The sequence below is a fragment of the Hetaerina americana genome, unplaced genomic scaffold (assembly GCF_022747635.1).
Source record: "Hetaerina americana unplaced genomic scaffold, ioHetAmer1.1.p SCAF_7, whole genome shotgun sequence".
NCBI classification, from domain to species: Eukaryota; Metazoa; Arthropoda; class Insecta; order Odonata; family Calopterygidae; genus Hetaerina; species Hetaerina americana.
Window position 1 is genome coordinate 31396928 of NW_027287316.1, and position 23512 is coordinate 31420439.

The window sequence follows — 23512 nt, forward strand, 5'->3', positions numbered from 1 at the left end:
GTTTCCAGTGAGATGAGAAACCAATGGATGGAATAGGAGTTGTCCATCATGATTTCATTTTGTTATAAAATGAGTTTTAGTATCATTTAAAAGATGATAATCGTCATTCTGTAAATAATAATGTTCATAATTTGTGGTGGAACTTTCTATACAGTTCTATTTAAGTTTTAAAATCCTCTTAAACTGACCTCTTAGTCGTCAATAATTTATCTACACCCGAGAGAGAAATATTGTGGAGACAGATATGAACCAAAATACAGAATCTAGGTTTATTTTGGTACCAATTATGTGTATATGAAACTTAAACAAAACATCCTCGTAAAATAACAAATTAAACTAAAACTCATACAGCCGTAAAAATGAACCTTATTACAGTTTCCCTTTAGAAATCTATCTTGATGTGGGGCTAAGCAACATTTTTTGTAGCTGTCCCTATTCTTGGACAAAAGTCCCTGAATTTTAAAGCAGTCCTCGTTTATGGCAACTTGTATTTTTTTGACTGATGAACTTAATATTCATCTCAACTCATGTTAGTTTGCTGCTAGATATTAGTTTTAAGGTTAGCCACTTGATTTTTCGTTCAGGTCCTGATTTTAGACAGCTCCTGATTCTTGGAGTTATACCTTTTTTTGGCAGCTATTAATGTTTTCTTGATTACTAAGGATACCTGACAGCACATTAGACCCTCTTTATCATCTGGGACCACCGACTGTGATACCACGCATGGGTGAATATTACTTGGCAGAAGTTTTTCTTACGTTGAAAGTATAGATTAGAGTGGCCCTAAATGGGGTGGGAATGGGAGCTTTGTTGATTTTGATGAAGTTGCCTACGTTGTTTGGCCAGATGATGTGAGAATACAAACTACAGTACCTGATTTACTTGATTATGTGGGTAGAGGTCACCAAGTACTATGCACTAAATGGCACGGTACTAGCAGTTCGGCATGCTGTGCTGCCGGTGTTTCCTAAAATATGGGACTTACCCCTGAAGTACCATAGCTTGGAAAAGAGAACTGGGGAAATATATGGCTATCTTGGCTGAGTTCGATCTTTAATGTATCAGCTGTTACCAATTCACTTTTTCATTACCAGAATTTTGGCAGTATTTCTAATCAAGTGCAAGCGAACGCAAAATTCATTAAATGATAAGGTTTAAATTTATGTATTCGAGTTGTAACTGAGCTAAAGACTCATAAGAATTATATTAAACAAATTTATGGATTGCGATCATTACATTCCAGGGCAACTTTAAACTTATCAATTATATTGACAAGATTCATTACAAAGGACCATAAAAATTATGGAATATTAGATACTGGAACTCACAGTGAATTTTCATTCAACCTTAAGAGAAAAATGCAACAAATAGGTCGTCAAATATTGTAATAGATGAAAATATTCAGTTTATTACATATCTTATAAACTTTAGAGACAAAAGAGAATCGAAATATTAACACTATGCTGTCCATAAATGTGCAATAAATGTGACTTTTGCTTTCGAATACAGAAAATATAACATTTGAACAGCGTTTATCACCAATTTATCTTTTAAGGGAAACATTAACAAATACATTTCCGAGATGGTTATAGAATTTTTTCTATGAATGGAGCAAATATCTCCGTTGACGTTAAGTGCATATGTACTCGGTGACATATGAAAATTCTCCTTCCCTGCTTTCTGGTGCCATCTACGGCCCACAACTCACACTGTAGGGATGGTATTGCTGAAAGTTTCTTGAGGCTCTCGAGTGACCTGTGAGAGTGAGGTAGATGAGCGTCATACGTATTTGTATGTGCAAGACATTTGGTTGTGTCCGTTCTATGTGGTGAAAATTTCCATTTCTGCATGTATATTCAAATTCGGGAAACTTTACTTTTGTGTTACTAGTGAACACCGGGATAACAAGTGCCTTGTTTTTCAAGAAGCAAAATGAGAATTTGGAATCCGATTGCCGCTGCAGAATAAGTTGTACGGGAGAATCGTATCTGTCATCAGGGTGAGATGTGTTTTTATCACTTTTGTATTTATACCTTTAGTTGAACATGAAGAATTGATAACAGTGATATTTATCTGAAATAGAGCTTGAAGCATTAGGTCTTGTCTAAACTGCGAGTTTTTATCCATTGGCATGCTCTTTGTTTACGTATCTGTAAACGTGTGTTCTAACCTCAGTAGCCGATGACCGAGTACTACTGAATATGTTGCCAATAATTTAGCTTTTGTTAATTTAGTTTTTACATTCCTCGTTTCATGTACAAATGCTATTCACCAATGAGATATCCTCTTCTTCATAGGCTAACCAAATATATATTTCCTATTGTTGATATTTTGGTTTTGATGTAAGCAATGGCAGAAGACCATTACAGTGCTGACCGTATTTTTATAACAATTTTACACTGTTGTGATAACCGCCAGAATCATGTATGTGTTGTATATCTTTGAATTTTTTTGTTACCGTTAATAGTAGAGTACATACTAAAATGAGCATCTTCATCTATGCTTTGCTGTGACAGTTCGACGTGTAAAATTTTTATTATTCATGTCCATAAATATAGTATTTGGATTAATGATTGTGTTTAGGAAATTGGGCCCTTGCCAAAGGAGTGTAGGAACTTTTAAGTATCTCTTTAGATCAGCTGTCAAAAAAATGAGGCCAATGGACCGGCATCAATTTTTCCCTAACCATGGAGTAATCATGCCTTTCATTGAATGAATCTTGTTGTTTGGTGAGTAGACGGCTAATTTATGAAGCCAGCTAAGTAGGACGTCTTCCTGGGACGTATTTGAAATCTTAATGAAAATTCAGTGTTAAGATTAATTGCTGGCTTTCATATTCTGGATCTACTGTGCGTCCATTCAAAGTTTGCCATGGCAATTGCAGGCCTTTCCTTCACATTTCGTGGCGCGATTATTTCGAAATTTTTATGCATAATTTTATGGAAATGTTCAGTCGTGAAATTTTCCATCAACTTTGTGCTAACCATTAGCTGTGAAAATCGCTGTTCTTGGGAATTGTTTAATGTGCTGTTTTGCTAAGTAATTACAGTAATATTATACAGGACCGCAGTGGTTACAAAAATTGTAAGATCTCATTGAAATAAGTGAATTTCCATCAAACGGATATATTTTAGGGCGAAGAGTTATATTAAATCCTCTCCGCACACCCATTCTGTCTCTATTTCTTTGCCACAATTAAAAAAAAAATTAAGTGGTTAATAATATTTTTCGTAATTTAATATGCTCAAGAAAATTACCAATTTTCTAATTCTATCCTGGAATAAACTATATACCCGGTTACTTATTCCGGAAGGAGGCTGTTTACTTTGCGTTAAAATTATCACGACATTAATGAAATTCTGTCACATACCGTTACATTTGCATATTTTACACCGGTTTTATCGTCTTCTAAATGTCATTTTCATCGTTAATTCTGATTTAAATTCTTGTAATTCTTTCTTTTAATGGATAAACTGGCTAAAAATTTAATTTATTTTATTCATTACCTCATTGATGCATATTGCAAGCTTGTCCATTATATTTGACTAATGTAAGTAGCATAATGCCAAAAAATGGGTTAACACCTGCGCAGCTGAATACTTGATTGATAGTAGGGGCTACCTTTGGATTGACTCATTCGGCTTTCCCAACTCTCGTTTGCTGCACGTGAAAGCGGAACTTGAAAACCATCAATAACCAGGGAGTGCGCTAAATAAACGCGAACGCATCGTCGGCTGAGCCTACCATCATGAGGTCTAAACCATTTATTCCTATTACTCTATTTTTAAGCTCAATTCAGTGCTGTTATTCCCTCATTTTTGTCTTTTTTCGTTGTAATTGTTGGGTGAGCTCTGTTGTGGTTGTAGCGTGGTTATTGCTGCATTAGCTGGAACGTCTATCGCCGGCGCCAAATGCTTAAAAATGTCTACCCCATATTCTACGACTATTCCACTAGTACGGTGACTCTTCGTGGAAGGTATTGTGTACTGGCGTGCATTTGGATTTGTTGTTACGTTGTAATCACATGGATGAGCATGCAAATCTATGTTTTTTATTCATCGAACTGTTTTGTCTTTCTCCGAATCCTGTTTGGCCTATCTCTTTATGGTAATGGAGTATTTCAATTCTGCAGGAGCTCATCTCAAACATTTTGATCTAGATTTTACTTCGCTACTGCTTGGAATGTTAAGTATAAGAGTACATTGTTTTGTTGTCACAGAAATCCTGATCTTGACTTGAAGTAGGGGAGCGAGGTCCGCCAGTCGCCAGCATAGTCTGTGCGAAAAGCTTAACTCGAGAAAGAATGGCGTTTGTTCTTTTATTTGGGGCTCCCAGCGCTCGGAATGGCCGAGGAGGAAGAGCAGGCGCCAGGACCCAGGCTCTCCGTAGAACCTGTTCTTGAAAACCACGATATGCAAGGTCGGGCGCAAGTGGAAGGCTAAAGAGCAAAGTTTTTCGAGTATCTCAGCAAAATGATCCGTAGGAGTACTGCTTTGCGTTTCCGTTTTCCTTTCAAGGTTTCATGTACGTATTCCTTACGTTAGCGAATATAGGAGCGGAGGATCGAATTGTGGATATTAAACATGCAAAGCACTTCTATTTAGCTACAAGTTGCAAAAAAATATCTCTATTTTATGAAGGTAAATTTTTCGCTTTGTACACGTTTTTTCATTTGTAGTCTTCATTTTTTTATGATCCACTGGTCTTATTGTCTCCATTTTACTGAATAACGTTGCTATTATGCTAGCTAGGAAAACTGTAATAGTAAATCCACGTATTAAATGATGCCCAACTGGAAGCCGTGCTACCGAGTGTACATTACCTGGAGGTAAATTTGCAATTAGGATTATAGAGTCACTGCTCAGTGGTAGTATTTTTGAAAGAAAGTCCCAATGCAGGATTTTGTGCAACGGGCTAGTTGGGGGTTCCTTGGCGTGACATGTTCGGTAAAGTATTTTGCGGTAACTGTTGTCAACAAAATAAAATGTGAGTGCGACGTAGGTAAAGGTTGCTTCAATACGAATGGAAAAAATTTTTTTTGTAAACTCTTTGTTGATAGTAAGGCGCTTAAAGATTTAGGGGATCGTTGATTTTGTGGCAACTACATATCCGTGCACAGAAGAAGAGATCCAGCCGAAGAAAGTTTTGTCTACATCCTACCCCTGAAAGCCAATAGGGTGTATAGCAGGGGATGATAAGTCACCAACCATTAGAGAAAATTTTGATCAATGACATTTGGGAAGTTCCATCTGTCGTGAGTTATGCTTCCTGTTGTTGTGATCTCAAATTGTGCGAGGGAAAAATGATTCTATATCGAAGAAATCGGTAATTGAGCCGATAGTGAACTTGCCTAAGGAAATAGATTTAATTAGAAAAATATTACGGAATTGCTATTTTAAAAGCATCGTTTTAATTAATCCGATCTCTGATTTTTTTTTAAATATTAACATTTTATTAATGTTTAAAAATTATAAGCTTTAAAAATATGTAATAGAGACGGAAACAAGAGGTGAATCCATCCCAGTAGTTCGGTAATCAAATAATTCATGTTTTTAAATTATAGATGCAAAATTCGTGCACTTTCATCAATGACTAGTTGTCAAGAATCTCCTGCCATATGCCCCTGTGGTGTCTTCTAGGACAAAATGTTGAGGTGTTCAATTAGTGATGCACTAGACATGTTGTCTCGTAGACATCACATAGTATAGAGTAAGTAGAGTACATTCAGCTAATCTATGAAGGAATAATATAGAAAATGTTCTTCTAACTGAAAAGAATCAACTAGCCTGAGCAGCGAAATTTTGGCAAAATATTGTGTTCGCTCCAACAAAGGATCATCGAATCCAACTGCCGCGCCCTGATAATTGAAGGCGGAAAATATTAATCCCCGCTCAAGTCCCGCGCGTCACGTAAGCGTCAAGTAACGCACGTCATCCGGCAGCTGTTTTCTTCCCCTAAATAAAATATACGTACGCCAAATGCTCCGAAATAGCACTTGAGGAAACTAGATTGCTCATTCAATGAAGAACCATTCCGGTAAGGGTAATCCCGTTCATTGTAAAGTCTCGCACACGGACTGATCGGTCTTATTTCTCAAATCCGCTAGATGGTTTACAGACCCTTTTAAATGTCCTCATAGGAGGTTTCTGTCTGTCTTTCATTTATCACTCGTCTACATTTTGAAGGGAGTGTCTGAGAAAATATATGCCTAAGTTTCGAAACACTTAGCGGGTTACATTTTTCCCACGTGCCGTTAGTCGCGGCATTAGTAAATGCTGAACATTATATATACTCGTATGCCTACAGGATAATACGACGAAGTTGTTGCTAATGGGCGAAGTAATTATTGCCTTAGTATAGGGATGATCGAGTTTAGGGCTGGGATTTAGTAATACCGGCTGTGTCCCCTCTGACCAAATGGACAAATTGGAGCAATGTGAAGTGTTGTTTATTGTTTTAATATTGAAGGAAACGTCGTTTGATGTTCTTTCCCTTTTGAGTTGATCGTGTACTGATCAAATCTTAACGTCAATAACGGACCACAGGTCGTTTTTTATTTTATAAAGGATGATAATATCGATCTCTTTCTTAGTAGCGTGGTAGTTTCTCCATTGTAAAAATACGTTGACAGTTGTCAACTCAAAAAATTTACATATCTGACGTATTATCAATTATCAGGCCTACTACAACAGCGGTTGGAGAATATCCGATTATGAAATTGGTCAAATATAATGAAATGAAAGGAGGTGATTCTGTCGGGCGTATAGATTTCTTTAATGGCTATTTTAGCGGAAGGTGTTATATAGGTGGCGTAAGTATTACGTGACTTGCCAAATTAAGATAAGTTATCTAAAAGGTAATTGGAGATATTGTCGCTTTCTGTAAGTTTATTGCTTTGGAACACCCGAATATTATTTGGGCAGAAGGAGGGAAAGAAATATTAGGCTACAAAGAGAGTTATTTGTTTTTAACAGTAAGAGGCTTGAAATTCGCGTATAGTTAATGGCAAGTCCCGAATTTAGGAACGGCCAGCCAGGTCCCATTAGCGAAATATCGACCAGCCTATTTTTCCTAACGATGAATTCACATATGAAATTTTGCACGTTATTTTATTTTAGCTCCTTCCATTTCATCTCTATCGTCTTGTATCCTAAACCTCTGTCATTTATCATATTTCCGTATCCAAGTATATTATTGTACCTAAATTCCGCGTTATTTTTATAAATATTATGTTTTCATTCTTTTTTGGGTGAAAACATTAGAATAAAACGTGCCTCCAGTATATTTTTGTGATTCAGTCAAGTAAACTACAGTATACTACTACAGTAAACCTGTATTGTAGATTAATAATTATTACTATTTATTTATGATATTTTTTATTTGCGGATTTATTATCAAATCATGCTAATTAATACCTCTTTTATGTTGTATTAAGTATTTATTGTACGCATGCGCATACTTCAAATGGGAATTCATTACTTGTTCAATAAAAGTGACCACATTAATAAAAAAAGGAAACCCGTGTACCGCAGTGAGTTAAACCACTAAGCATCTATTCCTCGCAATTTAACATTTGTGCCATGAAATGTGCTATTAAAATCGGAGATATGAGTCTATTTAACGTATTCATTTTTTCCATTTACATTAAATATCACCGTCTTAATATTGAACTCAGTTGAAAATATTCTAATTCAATTGAAATGGAGATTAAATAATGACTAAGGGTTTGAAGTTGAGTGTAAATGAACGATTAACTTGAATCAAAGTGATTGTCGAAGTGACAGATAAGATATCATCGAATGAATATGTAAATGATCGATTTAATGTGAATCTTATCGTGTGATAACGGATGAATTCATTGGTGGATAAGTATATCGTAGTCATTTAAAACATAATTACGATATACATGTCAATCTTTGGCAAAACGTACGTTGCTGCGTCATGAGTAGTAGAACATTTAAAAACTAGAAAACTGGCGGACAAAAATATCTACAGTAAATGAAAATTATTTAATTATAGTCATTATTATCATTATATTCATATTTTAGGACAGTTGATAATTGCTAGACGCGTATTGAGTTATTTCTTTGACTAATTTTTACAATAACAACGCATTAATATTGTTTATAAATAGGCGTCTACTATGTTTGTGCAATATGCATATGTAAATAAGGAAGTACTACGCGAAATATTTCCTGATGGAGATACTGTTTTGTAGATGAGATGCATAAAAGTTGGAAAAGTGAACCAGTGGAGAATAGGGGGTTTCGAAACCTGGTGCTATATATCGATGCAAAATGTCGCAAGGACTCGTAAAATATGAACGAAGAAACATTGGAGAGTACAGGAGGAAAAGTATTGGAAAGAAGAACCAGGAGGACGGAAAATATTGATGTAAATGTATTTGTTGGGAATTTGATAGTAGTGACTAGAGGGCCAAGGTAAAATAGGAGAGAAAATAAATTAAAATTGGTAAAGTAATAACCCTTTGGGGTTCTGAGAAAAGAATTGCCATTGGATATAGGGCAGAGTGGAGAGCTGCTAGCGGTCAACTTCGGGTTGAAAAACCTATATAGCCTGCATTTCTCTAGTGAATATACATTAAATAGCATTCATTTTTACTGTTTTATGTTTCTGTCGATCGTTTGACTCTCCATAATAGTGCGGTAGGAATTCGCGAGATAAATTTATGTTCGAAAGATTTATGATGTAAATCAAAAGCATTTGGTATCCCACGGGATGCGTAATAACATAGCAACGATGCCCGTTTCTTCGCATTCATCGTTCGCAGCAAGAAGAGTTTATTGCGAGGATAACACGGTCGCTGGGGGTTCGAAGTTTCACCGCCGCGGGGTGGCGAATCACGACCATCGAGATTAGAAAGCCTGTAATCTTAACCACTTCGCTCTTAACTACTTCCCGAAATACACGCCGGGTGACGATGATACATTATTTTTTTTGTATCGGGTGAAAATATATTGCGGTGTGGTGGTGTCGGAGGATAGCGAAGGGTTACGTTACGAGTGGCGTTCGGATGATACCTTTCGGCGGTTCCCACCTTTAGATTTTCGCATCCTTTCGATCTGTTACATGCACACATGTACGCCTATATAACTTGCAAAGCGCCCAGAGATGAGTGACGGGAGCAAATAGCCAAGCAGTGTATCTTACCGAAGCACTGATTTGTGATCTGACGGCAAGGCTCTTAGTAGATGTTTGACTTAGCACATCTGTCCAAAAACAACGCCTGCTGCGAAAATTCTGCGCGGTAAAACCCATCCGATCCCGTAAGACTTTCCTTATTTTCCAAGGAATGCTGCTGCGGTCCATGCCATGTTATCTTGACAACTCCTTAAGCTGCTGCAAATACCCGATGCAATTCCTTTCTGCTAGAGCCCGTCATATTCACTCCGCGGTGTCTTCGTATGATTACGAGCAACAATCATCTTTTATTTTGAATTCGTTTCGTAAATGGATGAACGGGCCGGCATAACTTCTATGTCGTGCGTGCCCTCGTAAGCGAAATGGCGCCTGACGTAGTGATCTGGTCGTGCACCTGGTGCTTTCGGTGCTCTTCTGCCGCGTATTATCGCCTGGGCCCAAATGCAAACAATGCCACAGAATGATAGAGTAGCTCACGATGTCATAGGTCGCGAGGAGCGGGAGATAGCGCCGGAATTTACTAAGCGGGCGATGAATTCATTCGGTTTTGACGTGGGTTGACAAGAAAAAAAAAGGATGAATAATTTCTTCCTCGACGTCGGTATTTAATAAACGGATGATGAATATAGCCGTTGACGCGTCTCTAAACAATGTGCCGCGATTGACGCGATACCAGCTGATGACCCTTTTCCGCCACGATTATTAGAAGAGTGCGCGCGGTCGTTTTCTTTTCTTTCTTCTTGCGGGTGGAGGAGGGTGGGATGGGGGGTGAGGAATGGCCGGCGGCGGCGGCGCCACGGGATCGTCTATCATGGGGCACTGGCGGCGATCTCTGGGTTTGATTGGGGGAGGCGTCGCTTGCCCGGCCGCCAGCAGGCCGCGATCCCCTCTGAGGCGCCCCCCCCCCATTCCCCCCGAGTGCAGAATTGCGATGCGTCGGATGCGATGTCCGTGCGATTATAGCATTGCGACGTCGATTCTCCGAGCAATGCGATCCGTCACATTGCGCTGCAGATTTGGCGTTTGTATACGTTCATCAATCGAAAGATGTTCTGTGGCAGCTCTCCAAGCCGTCCTTGTTGCCTGCCAATCTTTTTCATCCTTCTTAGTTCCTCGTGCTAACGTCTTCCATTACCTGCTTATCGCAATTCATTCTTGGCCTTCCTCTGTGCCTCCACTCATCTTCCATTACACTTGCACAATTGGTTTGCAGCAGTTTCTCATCTTGTGCGGTGCTGGACCACACTCTCTACTTCCCCCGTACGATTGGCATCCTAGCTCCGTCGACAACTGTCCATGTAGTTCACTTTAGGCCTGACCCTGAGGTTCTTTCATTCCACAGAGCCCTTAACTGGGACCTAAACAAACCCTCCATGCTTGAGTATATATGGCCAATCCGTGTTTATCTTCTCTTCTTTGATATTCTGAGCTAACACGGACTTTCTCTATTTCTCCGAAGTACCTCTTCGTTTGTGAATGTCCTCTTATGTGATATTTTCAGCATTTTGTCGTAACAACATATTTCCAAAGCCACCACTCTCCTATCTTTTCGCCCGAGTGTCGAGGGCTCGCTGTCGTAAAGAAGTACGCCTTAAAGAGGTGTTTCCTCAGCCGTAGATTGAAGCTTCCGGAGATGAAGGCTTCGTTTATCTTATTAAATGCTGCTTTGGCGTGATTAGCGCTGCTGTCTAGTAGTTCCTCTGTGTCCGATGTTATCGATTTACCACATTAGACCAACTCTCTCACTGTGTCCAATTCCTCTCCTCATAAATCCAGCTCAATTCCTGTGGCGTGCCCGCCCCCTTACATTTCTCCTGTCTTACCCTTGTATATTTATGTGTCCTCCCGGTTTCTGCATCTCGGTTCCTTCTATTCCAGTGTCTCCCTCAAAATTTGATAGCATTGCGATTTCCTTGGCGAACCATCGTCGATTCTCTCAACTTATGCCTCCACCCCCGTCCTGTTGTCCTGGCTTTCCTTCTTCTCTTCTATTCATTCCTATCTGAATTTTTACATTCCTCCATTTTATGGTTCCTTTTATTTTGATATTAGCAGTATTCGAGTTTAAATATCGTCTTCCGAATCGAGAGAAAAATATCCTGAGCGCAATAAATATGGAAATAATTGAAGGGAGTGCTAACTCTTTATGTTTTTAAATCGATGTTTTGAACTTTCAACACTTAGTCATTGAATCCCACTTCGCAAGGCGTAGTTTATGTCATTTTGGGACCTATCAGTATGCATATACTTCAATTGCATAATAGCACTCGCAAATATTGCTAAAAACCAATCTTGTCACTATGTAATTTTTACTCCGGTTGGAATATTTAAAAAAATAATGGAGGAAGATATAATTTTATTGATTTGGGAGACTGCTGCAGACCTCTCGCTTCATTTATGCCATGTAGAAATTGTATTCTCTAAAAATATTTGGCACCCCAGAGAATTACATGTAATAAGGATGAGCTGTGAAAAATATCGATTCAAGGAATAGTGTAAGATAGTCGAGTGAAATAATGATCGGCAGGGGAAGTGAAAATTTGGGAATAATTAATCGTTGGGCTGAATTCAACGGTGGCGCCAATATCATGGTGTCATGGCGGTCAACAGGTGGGAAATGGGGAGCTTCGCCGCTTTTTCATTTTTCACCGCCGTTGTGGCGAGGAAAGAAAGTCGCTCCTAGAATATCGTTATCGTCGCTTTCGTGTGGCCTCATGGTCCGCATTGAGTCGAGGTAAGGGTGTAGTGCGAATCGACACGTCGCGAAATCGCGTAAAATGCGATTCGTTCATAGATGTCGATGCATCAAAGCTTTTGCGATATCAAGTTTTCAACTTTTTTTTCCGATTCGCACTCCGCGCATTCCTTGCGGGAGGGAGAAGGTTACCGAGTCCAGTCGCGGTCAGCGCGAGCCGCGGATGGAATCCTAGCCCTTAGCGCGGCGACCCCGGCTCTGGGTAACGGCCGCCCGTAGCGGAATTTCGATTGATATGGAAATGTAGGACGCTGGTGGCGTCTCTTCCTCTTCCATCTCCTTCTCCCCCCTTCCCTTCTTTCCCCCCCTCCCCCGGTGTTCCGTCTCCCCCACTCCCTCCGGCTGACCTCCCATCTCTCCCTCCTCCTCGACCTCTCCCTTCAGTCTCCCCCCGCCCATCCCCTAAGTCTCGTGTTTGTGCATCTTTGTCGGCCGAAGGAATTATTTTCGCACCCCTCCTCGAGCGGGGAATGGAGGAGGATCCTGGTCCAGGGGGTGGAGGCTCCTGCCGTGGGACGACGTGGATTTCTGGGCATGGATCTCGATTAGCCCTCGGTCGTCATCGGGCCATCGTCGCCTTGTTTGGCTTGACGTAATTAACTTTCCTTTACAGCGGGACGTTCGACAGGTTGGTACGAACCGGAAGCCTTCTCGAGAGGATTTGCTTACCATGGGGCCGAGGGAAGTCGTTAATAAGTCCTTAGATCAGGATAATGTCGACTTTCATTTTCGATGATGAGGCAGCGATTATGGCAATCTGCCAAAGTGGCCGTCGCTTTCGTTTCCTTCGTTCTATGTGCGAATGGAAGTTTAAACTGTGCTTAATTGCCTTCGTCTGACATTGAGTGGAAATGTGTTTTCGTAATTTGCTCGCGTTATCACCATTCTAATATATGCGATGCATTCTAATATATACGAATGGTAAATGCTTGATAAAAAACAAAATAATTCGATTCCCGACGATATCACGAATCGTTTGAGTTGGGTCCCAAAATCCATGAACGGAAATAAGGTTACAGAGGAAAATCATATTATAAAGAGCGTTAGCAGTAACTCACGGGAGATCTTTCATCGTTCTCTTGATGAGAGTGTTGTCAGCTAAAGGCGAGGAAAGATGTAGGGCACATCTACGTGGTGAAAACCGTGCTGAACACACGAGATTGTTTATGGTGCGCTTTTGGAAATTAGCCTTTTATCTATGTATTTTTTATGAAGTGTTTTTGTGAAAGTATTCGTTGAACGACAATAAGGCCATTTTTACCAAATGTGTGAGTTTTTAATTCTGTTGCGAGAGGAAGACGACGGTTAATTTTTTTGCGGGATATTTACTGGACTTTGTTTCACTTACCTTGTCCGGATGTTGTATTCCGCCGTTTTAACTCTCACGATGTTAGTCGTGAACCCTCTTGAAATGTGCATACCGTATTTCTACCTTCTTGAGAGGAGGGATTCCAATCCTGCTTCCAAATTCTCTTACTTGTGAAATTATCTCATCAACCTAGATGATCTTCTTTCATTTACGCTTTCCCCAGCGTGTCACAATGAATAATTTCGTTCGTGTGGCTTAACCAATATGAAATAACCCCTCTCCCTTACTTTTTATTTGCGAGACATTTGCCTGGCCTCCACCTAATGAAGCCTAGTTCTTTTCAAAGTTAACCACTCATCCGTCTAATTGTAGGAATAATTTACGTGCATAATTAAGTACAGAGACTTCACGTCGTTCCATTTCGGGGTAGATGCAGTAAAAAAAAACCTCATTTTAAGTTCTTTTGGGAAATATTATCCCTTTTACCGTTTTCCTCCATTCTGATTTGTCCTCGCATATTTCCTGAATCCTAATTTTGCGTATTTATCACATTCATATGTTGCTTTGTACGTTCTCTTATAATGTTCCTCAAATCTCAAATTATTCCTCATTTTGATATATGCGTGTTACTTTGATCACGCCTGCCTATGGCTGTGTTGGCTTTACCCTTAATTTCTGCCCACTTCATCTCCTCTCATATATCTGTTTGGTGGTTCTATTCACGCACATCATTTCCAAGTGGCCAGACCAGCGTAGCACACTTCCTGCATACTTTGCCATTACCGGTACTCCATACTGCTCTGTCCTTATCCTATCATTTTTTACCCGATCTCTCCTATTTTTATAATGGAGGGTTCTCAGGTACTCCACCATGCCCTCCGCATTTAGTCATTTCCTGTTTTACCAACATTTGACTCCCATAAAGTAAGTGGGGGGTTGGAGTGCACTTTGGCGCACTACCATATTTTCTGCCTTGGACAAACATTTATTTTTTATATACGTACTTCACATACTACCAATGACAATTTTGCCGACGTTCGTGTGCCTTTTAATTTAGGGAAGCCACGTAAGAGAAACCCAAGCTGGAAGATCACGTCTTGAATATAGTATTATTAAGTAATATCATTAGATTTACTGAAGATTTTTTTTCTGTTTTCTGCTCCGGATGGAAGCTTACCTCAAACGAGCTGAATAGCGGATTACACGTGTAGATAAATACGGACAGCGGAACAAGTCTTCCTGTGACGTAAGAAGCACGAACGTCAACGAATGCAACGGTGTGAGAACTCTTCCGACGGTTCGTCGGGTAAAATTCCATCATCCCCATAAGTTTTGCTCCCATCATTCGGACCGTTGCAGAGATAGGGAGGGATTTTGTACCATGGTCTTGTGATTTCACCTTCAAATGTTGTAAGTTCGTAGGCATGTATAGTGAACGTAATTGCCGGTGTTGTTTGTTATTGCTTTTCTACTTTAGTATCACAGGTTTCCATGGGCAAAATACGCAAAGAGAATCAGGGAAATATGTTGGCTTAATTTCGTCAATGTGGTGATACTATTTAAAGAAAGTTTAGATGAGTAAGAAACAAATCGTGCCTAACGAAGCTCTTTCTTATTCATATCACATTGATTGATGCTCGCAATAAGAGTGTGAAATGAAAGCAATCAACCTTGATGGTAAAATTGCTGTATCACACCCACCAAAACATCCGGCATTGTGTGATTGATATGACAGCTCGTTGGAATCCGAAATGGTTGCACGCGTGACTTGTATTTTGTATACATTAGTGATCATGTGACAAAACCCATACCCAAGGTGGGTAATATCGAATAGGACTTGGTGTATTTTATTGAACTCACCACTATATGTATATATATATATATATATATATATATATATATATATATATATATATATATATATATATATATATATATCAATTCAAAGGCCTTAAACTCTTGCTGAATGCCCATCTACCTGTACCGATGTCTCTTTAAATCAATCACTGCCCGACACGATGTGTCGTTATCGTAAAAGTGCCTTTGTTCTTGATCATCGGGAAAACTTTCGATTAGTTTTTCAGATTCGTTTTTAATGACGACGTATATTGACGTCGTATTCTCTTCGGTCGAGCGTTCATATGCTAAGCTGGAAGAAGGGTTCCGTGTCAAAATCTGGAAGATGTAACCGGGTCCCTCCTTTAGAAATAAAAGCGGTGCAATGTTCGGGAGAGCCGAACGTCCACATCAATTCAACCGAATCTGTGTTGGGACCAATCACCTAGGATTTTGATGAAAGTTTTCACGTTCCATCACACCATTGATTTGAGTAACCATGCCAACATTTATTTACGTAAATATGATAGTTTTTCGGAGTAACCTTCGTAGTTTTTAGTAAAATTAAAACGTTAAGTGGAATCAACAAAACTTTTTCTTTCCCTAATAGTTTTTATTTGATATTATGGATGAGAATTAAATGAATAGTCAACCATGATTTTTTCCAAAATTGTTTCTAAGACATTAAAGACCTATTTTGGTACTAAAGCAAACAGTTCAAGGATCCGTACATATTTTTTATACATTTACAGGTACACACCCCTGAGCTTGTGAAGTTCGGAGACCTTAATTGATCAATGCAAGTTGTGTTCTATCCCCGAATATCGTAACCAAATTCCGGGTTATAACGTTGGTATCTTGTTGTGTAATTTGTTAACTTTTGGCCTGTGGCAGTTTATACTGTTATGGACGAAGTTTTTGAAACAGATGGATCGTGGAAAAGAAAGTCAGTACGCCATCCGTCCGGTGATTCGTCGAGGCGTTCGATCCCTCGTCGCCTTTCATTCCGCGCAAATTGATGGCGTTTGCCAGTCCAACCAGTCAAATTCACCCTATTTTACATTTGTCAATCCGCTCTACTTCTCCCGCCTAACCTGTTCCTAACGACGCAAACGAGTAGTCGAAAATGACCGAGATATTTCACTGGAGTTATATTTTTCGGCTTTCGTTCGTATGAACGACGTCATCACTGTATTCCATCGGTATGAGTGAGGATGATATCCCGTCGACTGCCGTAAAATTTTGTAACCCATCGCTTGCGCAATCTTAGGATATTCGAATGTTTTATTTGTTTTATTTAGTACCCTGCCAGCCACCACTAGGGTGTGTGGCAGGGAGTGATAACGCACCAAGCTACACTAAAACCCAAAACACTTATCACTCCTAGCGCGGTCGGACAAACTTTATTTTAGTATATTTATTATTATAGGATATTTTAGGAGAATTTTGATTGTATTTACTTATAATATATGTACTCAATTGTGTAATTTTGTGTAAACAAGTATATATCTGTATATTAAATTTGAGCGTTTGAAGGGAATCGACGGACAACCCAGGTCACTTAAGTCATTGTGAATATTTTGGGTAAGTTGGGGGTTGTTTAGGATACCCATTAATTGTGCGTTCGTCCATGGCGATATTTCAGGAAACGGACAGCTTTTCCTTGCAACGCGTCCAGTGCGAAAATTATTCCCTTCCACGTAGGGTCGTGAATGCGTGACTCGAGTTCAAGTTGAGGCCGATCCCACGCGAAAGCCAACCCGTCTCCTTAAATGTATCACTCGGACACATCGCCGCATTTCGCTCGATGTTGGACGGGGAGGATCGATGCTGCCGTATCGATGTTTTAGATGACCGTCCGTGAGGTAATGCATGCGTCGTGTAGGAATTCATCGTATCTTCCACGCGTCGTCTTCCCTTCCGAGCGACACGCGGCTCCCTTTCCTCCGTCATATCGTAGCATCGGCGTGGGAATGGAGTTCCATTTTGTGACTTCCCTCTTTCTCTCTCTATCTCTCGCCTCCCCCCCCCCACACTCGAGCCAACCCGCCCACGCCTCTCCCTGTCTCCCTTGCAACCTCCCCCCCCACCCTCCCTCGAGCCCTCGACCCTCCCCTTCATTGGGACTCACCTCCCTCCCCCGCGCCTCTCCGTTCTCGCCGGCGCCGGAAGCTGGGAGGAACAGCTCCGATCTCGTGCGTACCACTCTCTTCAACTTCCTCTCCCGCTCCCCGTGAACCCCGCCGCCCCTCTTCTCTCCTCCTCCTCTTTGGAACCCTCGGACCTGGGAGGGCAGGGCAGACCTCGACGGGTGCGAGGGGACGGACGCTCGGTTCGGGGGCGACGTGGAAAGTTTGTCTCGCCGTCCGAAGCATCGGCCGGCTCCCCAAATATCGACGCAAGGCAGCTGGTCGGGGGGAAGGGGAATTTTTTCCCTTCTGAGAAACCGTAGGACAGAGACGATAGATGAATACATATATACCAAAATCAAACCACATTGTTCAGTAATTTTAATAATTCAAGGCGTTGAAGGGTGGATGTGACCATCATTGATGTTAAACGAATATTTTCATGCACCGGGTTTTATTAACCTAGCGAGCTTCACCAAGATATCATCTGGCAAATATTGGAACCTAACTCAGCTTTATGAAGCTGAGCTCATAAAGATGTCTAAAATATTGCGAGATTATATCCGATTGAGGCAAAACCGGTGGCATGAATAAAATCAGGACAGAGTTATTTAAAAAAAATATATTTTTAATTTAACATGTAAGTGGTTTCGTAGGAAGCTTGGGTTGTTAGTGAGAGTGAATCTCACTTAGTGGTAGTCCCTAGAGCTTGTGAGATTCACACGTTAGCGCTAAACGGCCTAGCGCCTTTCCCAGTGCTGCCTGTGGTTTCCCAGGAAGATCTTGTGCCCAGAAAATCACGCAGAGGGGTGCCCAAAGGAATATGAACCCGGAACCCTCCGGCCGGTAACCGAACACTTGACTCCTTGGGCTACCGCGCCGCCACATCACGTCGAAGAAGGCGTTGGTCGTTTTTTTTAACGCTTTAGCGGCGTTTTATTTTTTTAAAGAACATCTTTGCCTAAATAAATCTCTAGCTTTTTCATTTGAGAGCGATTCCTTCCTTTTTTTGTAACCCAGTTTTCACGTAGCAGCTATATTTTGCGCTAGTTAAATCGCTAATCGTTTCAAGAAACGATACAGAAGCAAGATTGTTAGTCTGTTAACAGATGCGTGATGTATAATATGCACGTACGCACATAGGGGGACGTAAAAAAACCTTACAAATACAAATTACAGATTCGTGTGTGATGTGGTGGAACTGTTCCATAATAATGGAGACGAAAATTCTTGCAATTTTCCACTTAATAATTGGAAAGGAGAAAATTGCAAGACTGCTCGTATCTGTTATTATAACCTTAAAATGTTTTCCCTGCTAAGGTTACAACTACTTACTGGATTAGCCCCTGACGTGAGGACAATTTGCACTTTAGAAATTGCGAACTTCAGGATTTGAGAGCCCATTCACATTAAATATGGCTGATTTCCCGTGGATCATCATCGAGATGTAAATGGATTTCCCATTGTCTTTATATAATTAGGATTGAATTCTAAGACATTTGCGGTAATTAGATCAATTAATGTGATATATCAACGTCGACCTATTTATATATTGATATTCATGTGGATCCTTGATAAACCCGCTTAAATACCATCTCAGTGTCAAAAATGGATTATTACTCGTCAAAAATTTAATTTAATTTATTTTTTCATTCAATGCATCATAATATCACAAGGTCAAGGAGGAATGGTCTAATTTTGTAAGAAAATGTTTCATTACTTACCAGGGCTATTATTGACTATTGTTCACCATTTCAATGATGGTATTCCTTTGTCGTCCAGAAAGTCATCAATCGTTTCGATGTCATTTCGGTAAATTAGTTTTTTTCCAAAACATGCGGTAAAAGATTGCGGAACTCTTTTTGCGGAACAAGTTTTTTCTGCTAATCGAGTCTTTTCTGAGGTTTCTACATTGCTGTATATTTTATAAATTTGTATAGTTCGGAAAAAAATAGGAGACCTTGCTTTTCGAATCGCTCTAGTATTTATTCAGTCAGCCAAGGGGTTACAAGCCCGAGCGCATTTGAAAAACAATGTGATAGTAATGCGATGAGAATCATCGCAAACAAAAAAGGTTTTCTAGAAAGAGGAAGGGCTAAGATAAACGTTTAAATCGGAGGGCAGAAACTAGATAGAGTAGGTGGATAGGCGTAGGTTTGGAGAATTTTGAAATGTGAGTATCGAGAAGGATGGAGAAGTTTAAGTGGACAAAAAGAAAAACAAATGAGGAAGTGGTATGGTGAGGAGGAGAGGGGATTGTTGGGAGAAATCCCAGGGAGGTAGGCGAGGTGGATGGAGAGCGTTTTGATTGGCGATGGGATTTGGAAGACTGTGATGGAGGTGAGGACGTTAGACGAACGAGGAAGGGGTGAGTGGGATAGGCATGTGGGGCTGAATGAAGGTAGGAAGTATGCGGGGATGAAGAGGGGTTTTGTAGTGTCGTATTGTAGTTAGTTGTAAGTTAGTAGTTTTCGTTTGGAGAGGCAATGCATTTTTGTTGTTCACTATTCGAACAGCTTTATCTTTAACGGTAGAATACTGAGAATAATAATGCTATAGGTTTATATTTTAGAAGCCTCCGTAATTTGTGTCCCCTAGATCGATCCCACGTTGTAGGAATACGACGATTTCAACTTCCTTACCATTTCGGATTCATAACATCACTTGCGTCATAAGCTTTGCATGATGTTTCTGGATTCCGTTGTAAGAGCATTTTTTCGCATTACGATAATGTATGTGAAACGGATGGGGTTGGTAGCCACAGGGACTTGCGGTCGTAAATTTATGTCGTAAAGTTACGAGATGCCTTAATAACATTGGGAACGGTTCTCGGTCAGTTCGTCTTGGGAATTGCAAATGGACCCCGTCGTACACGCAGGAATCGCACACCCCGTATGAGTCGTGCATCAGCATTGAGCATTCTACTTTCTGTTTTTACATTTGGCTGGATGTCTTGTCGTTGGTTTACTGCATGACTTTACCATGCAAACGTTAGTCGAATTTTCTTGGCGATGGTGCATTGATGTAATTGCGATGAATGCCCGCTATGTTTAAAGTTTGGACGTAAACGTTTTTCTCGTTGGGTATATCTGCCAAGTGTCAAAATGTTGGCATCTTCCGCGGGAAGGATTTTGAAAAGGTACTTGCTGATTTTGAATGGTCTTCGCTCTTTCGATTCATTCCCTTCGCCGTCGCTCGAAACTGAGTGCTTTTAAGCACCGAGGAGTTAAGGTAAGCTTAGATGTGGTTATTTATTCAACATTCGGAGGTGGAGGGATATCAACCGTGAAGTATAAACAAGCCAAAGAGGGAATTGAGTGAAGTGTTGCGATTTTGTACTGCGATGCATCGAGTTGGAGTTTTCCCGCCTCCCCTCGGTGTACGTGCTGTTGTTGATATCCGTCTTTTGAAGCTCCGTGAGGAGTGTGAACACGGGGAACGTTTTGCCCCTTGGTCGGGGAATTCGCTGTACATGCGGGAGCCGAATTTGTCGCAATGATCATCGCGCAATATTTAAAATTTTATTTATATGTTTCTATAGACATTTCGAGTGTAACATTAGAGGTGAGGTTTTTAATTTTCCGGTATTTTTTTGACTCGTCTCAACTCGGCTCGGCTCAACTTGAAAAATACCAAATAGGAGGTCGATCGCTCCCCTTGAATCCTCCCACCACCGGCAGTAATTGGGAATATTTACACCAGTTTACGAGTTTAAACACTTGTCTGGATTTTGATTTTTCAAATCTAAATGTCGATAGATGGGTCGGCGTTACTTCTGGCAGGTAGAGCATTCGACTTTTGACTCCAAGATCTTGGTTCACATTCTGGGTGATGCCTCAAAGGAATCTCCCGATAGACTCAAACTAACGTTTTACGGGTAGCAGAACGTTTTGGGAAACCATAGGCGTGATATGGGAAAGAATCTGGCCCCTCAAATATTCAGAAAAGGTGAATTTCATCTACAGGTATCTTGCCGTAGAGACTCGAAGAAGAAGGCGAAGATTCTCTTATTTTTAATATGCACGGAGAAATAAGTATTTGTCACCCTTACAAGTAAATACCTGTTAGCAATTCGAGCCACGGACAACCAGGGTAAAGAGAGGGTTTATTAGTTACCAAAACTTCGTCGGTGTCAAGTGCCGGAAGTCCAGCTGTTTTATGTTTTTACGAACAGCACAGTTTTACAGCTGAAGTTTGCAACAGCAATTAATAATGTTTAATTACATGAAAAATTTTACGAGAAAGCGCGCTATTTCCCACATTAAATTGGGTCTTTATTCTGACTACTTTCAACCGTTGCACCGCGTGAATGAGTGAGGTACTCCATTAAGTCAAAGAAGGATTAAAATAAATGCTTAAAATAAAAAACGTCCCCTGTATGGTTTGGGCCGCGGTGAGTTTCACCGTCGCGCACTTCAGACCAATCGCGATTTTAATGAATGGTGCGGTAATTTTATAAAGTGAATTACAGTGTTGGAGTATTTTTTCAAACCATAAATAAATTTTTCACACTGGCCTTTCGTAGTGTCGACGAGTGGAGCAAAGGTTTTCTTAATTTGTCACAACGTTGACCATGAAATCAGTTGGCAATTATTTTCATTGTGAATGATCACTCAAATGAGAATTTTGGAAGAGGTTTTGGGCTTCTTGCACTTTATATAAGATTCATTTCAGCTTCAGACTTTCCTTTGCGCAGGAAATGTAAGGAACCGGAAGAGATAGGACAATGTGATAACATTGTCCTAAAGAATGAACTCTCTAGCTATTTTCTTTGCCAGTTTTTTTATTTGTATGATGTTGGAAATTTTGTGGTGTGAAATGGTGAAATGAGCGCCGAAAAATGTATAGTTTAAGACGTCGCAGGAGTAACCTCTAGTTTCAAAGTCACCAAGTCTATTTTTCCCTTAAATCCAGCAAAAAGGTTGCTATTCTATTCATTTATTTTTCTAAGTTAATAATGACCCGCGATATTTAGATGTGCTTTCAATCATCTCCTTTTATTCTAAGATTCCAAAAATTAAGACAGTACTATCATTTTTAACAGTTCTCCGATAGTGTTTTATTTAGGTATAACTAAGGGTAATTATCAGCAAAAAGAATACATTTTCTGTATTTTAGTTTGGCAGACAAATATCCAGACCTATGTGTTGGCTTCCAGGAGGTTTTTGACAGTTTAAGTTTGAGTTTCAAGAGGACTTTATTATTCGAAATAAGTGTAAATGGTTCATAGGAACAACAACAGAGGGTAAATATTCTTGAGAATATTGCTCTTTTTCGCCTCATCACTCTTTCCAAATTGAAGGGATGTTAGTCGTTGATCGTTTTGAGAGAAAAGTTGTTTCATAGAATTTATTTCGCTAACCCAATGGCCAATTTGTGGAAACCTTGTATTATTCTCGTCATGTCCTCCGGTTTTGGTTGTTACAAAATCGATTAAAATGGAAAGTCGATTCTTTTTCGAAGGAGAATCGTATTTGCTTTTTAGTGAATCGCCTTATTAGACACGAAAATTATCGATCGAGTTCTCATAGAGCTGAAGCGGCGTCAGAGATTTAGAAAAAAGTTTTTTCAAAACTATAAATAAATGTTCTTTATTCTGATTCTGATTAATTTAATTTATTTAGTCAATGCTTTCTTGGTACAAATTTAAATTTGACGTTCTCTGTTCATTTTAATTTTACTTCTATTTTTTTTTAAACGTTTTCCTCCTCGATTAAATGCACGACATCGCGCCGATTCTCTCGTTGGCGTCTCTTAAGATACCATCCCTTAAAAGTATTGTGTATTTATTAATATTTTTCTTTAAATTTGCACAAAACTTGGCTATTCTGGCATTCAGTAACCTTAAATAATAAGTAGACTTTATTGCGGTTTCTTCGTGTTTCATAATCATCGACATCTTATGATCATTTGTGGTGAGTGGTATTATTATTTAGAAGATTTATTTAAGTTACCACATAAATCTTGCGCCGATACTTATTGCCACAATAGCACTGTATCCTCGTAGCCTCGAAAATTTATATTGGGGGTCGATGTTGAGAATGGGCCATCGCATGCTCAGAACTTAAGAGCGTTTACGTAGAATTCCTTCTCTGATCAATAACGAAATCTTTTGTACGTTGACTCTCGATGCATTGTTATTTATTGGGATCTTGCAACCACTACTCTCGCGACTTTCGACACTAGGCATTTAAGGGACGATAAGGAACGAGCATCTATGCATGTACTATATGTTCCTCCGAGCCAACCCTCCTAACACGCACTTCGACGCCCTTAGAGCGATTGGATCCACCCTTCCGTCGTTCCCTTCCCCCTCTCCAT

At 40.0% G+C, this 23512-nt stretch overlaps 1 protein-coding gene across 1 annotated transcript in view; it reads left to right on the forward strand.

Moving 5' to 3' along the window:
- The first annotated feature begins 1773 nt into the window (after positions 1-1773).
- Positions 1774-23512, forward strand: part of Ack-like (activated Cdc42 kinase-like) — a 216375-nt gene continuing 194636 nt past the window's right edge. The window contains exon 1 of the mRNA XM_071594800.1: positions 1774-1999. The gene's annotated coding sequence lies outside the window, so the exon portion shown is untranslated. The remainder of the gene's footprint in view (positions 2000-23512) is intronic.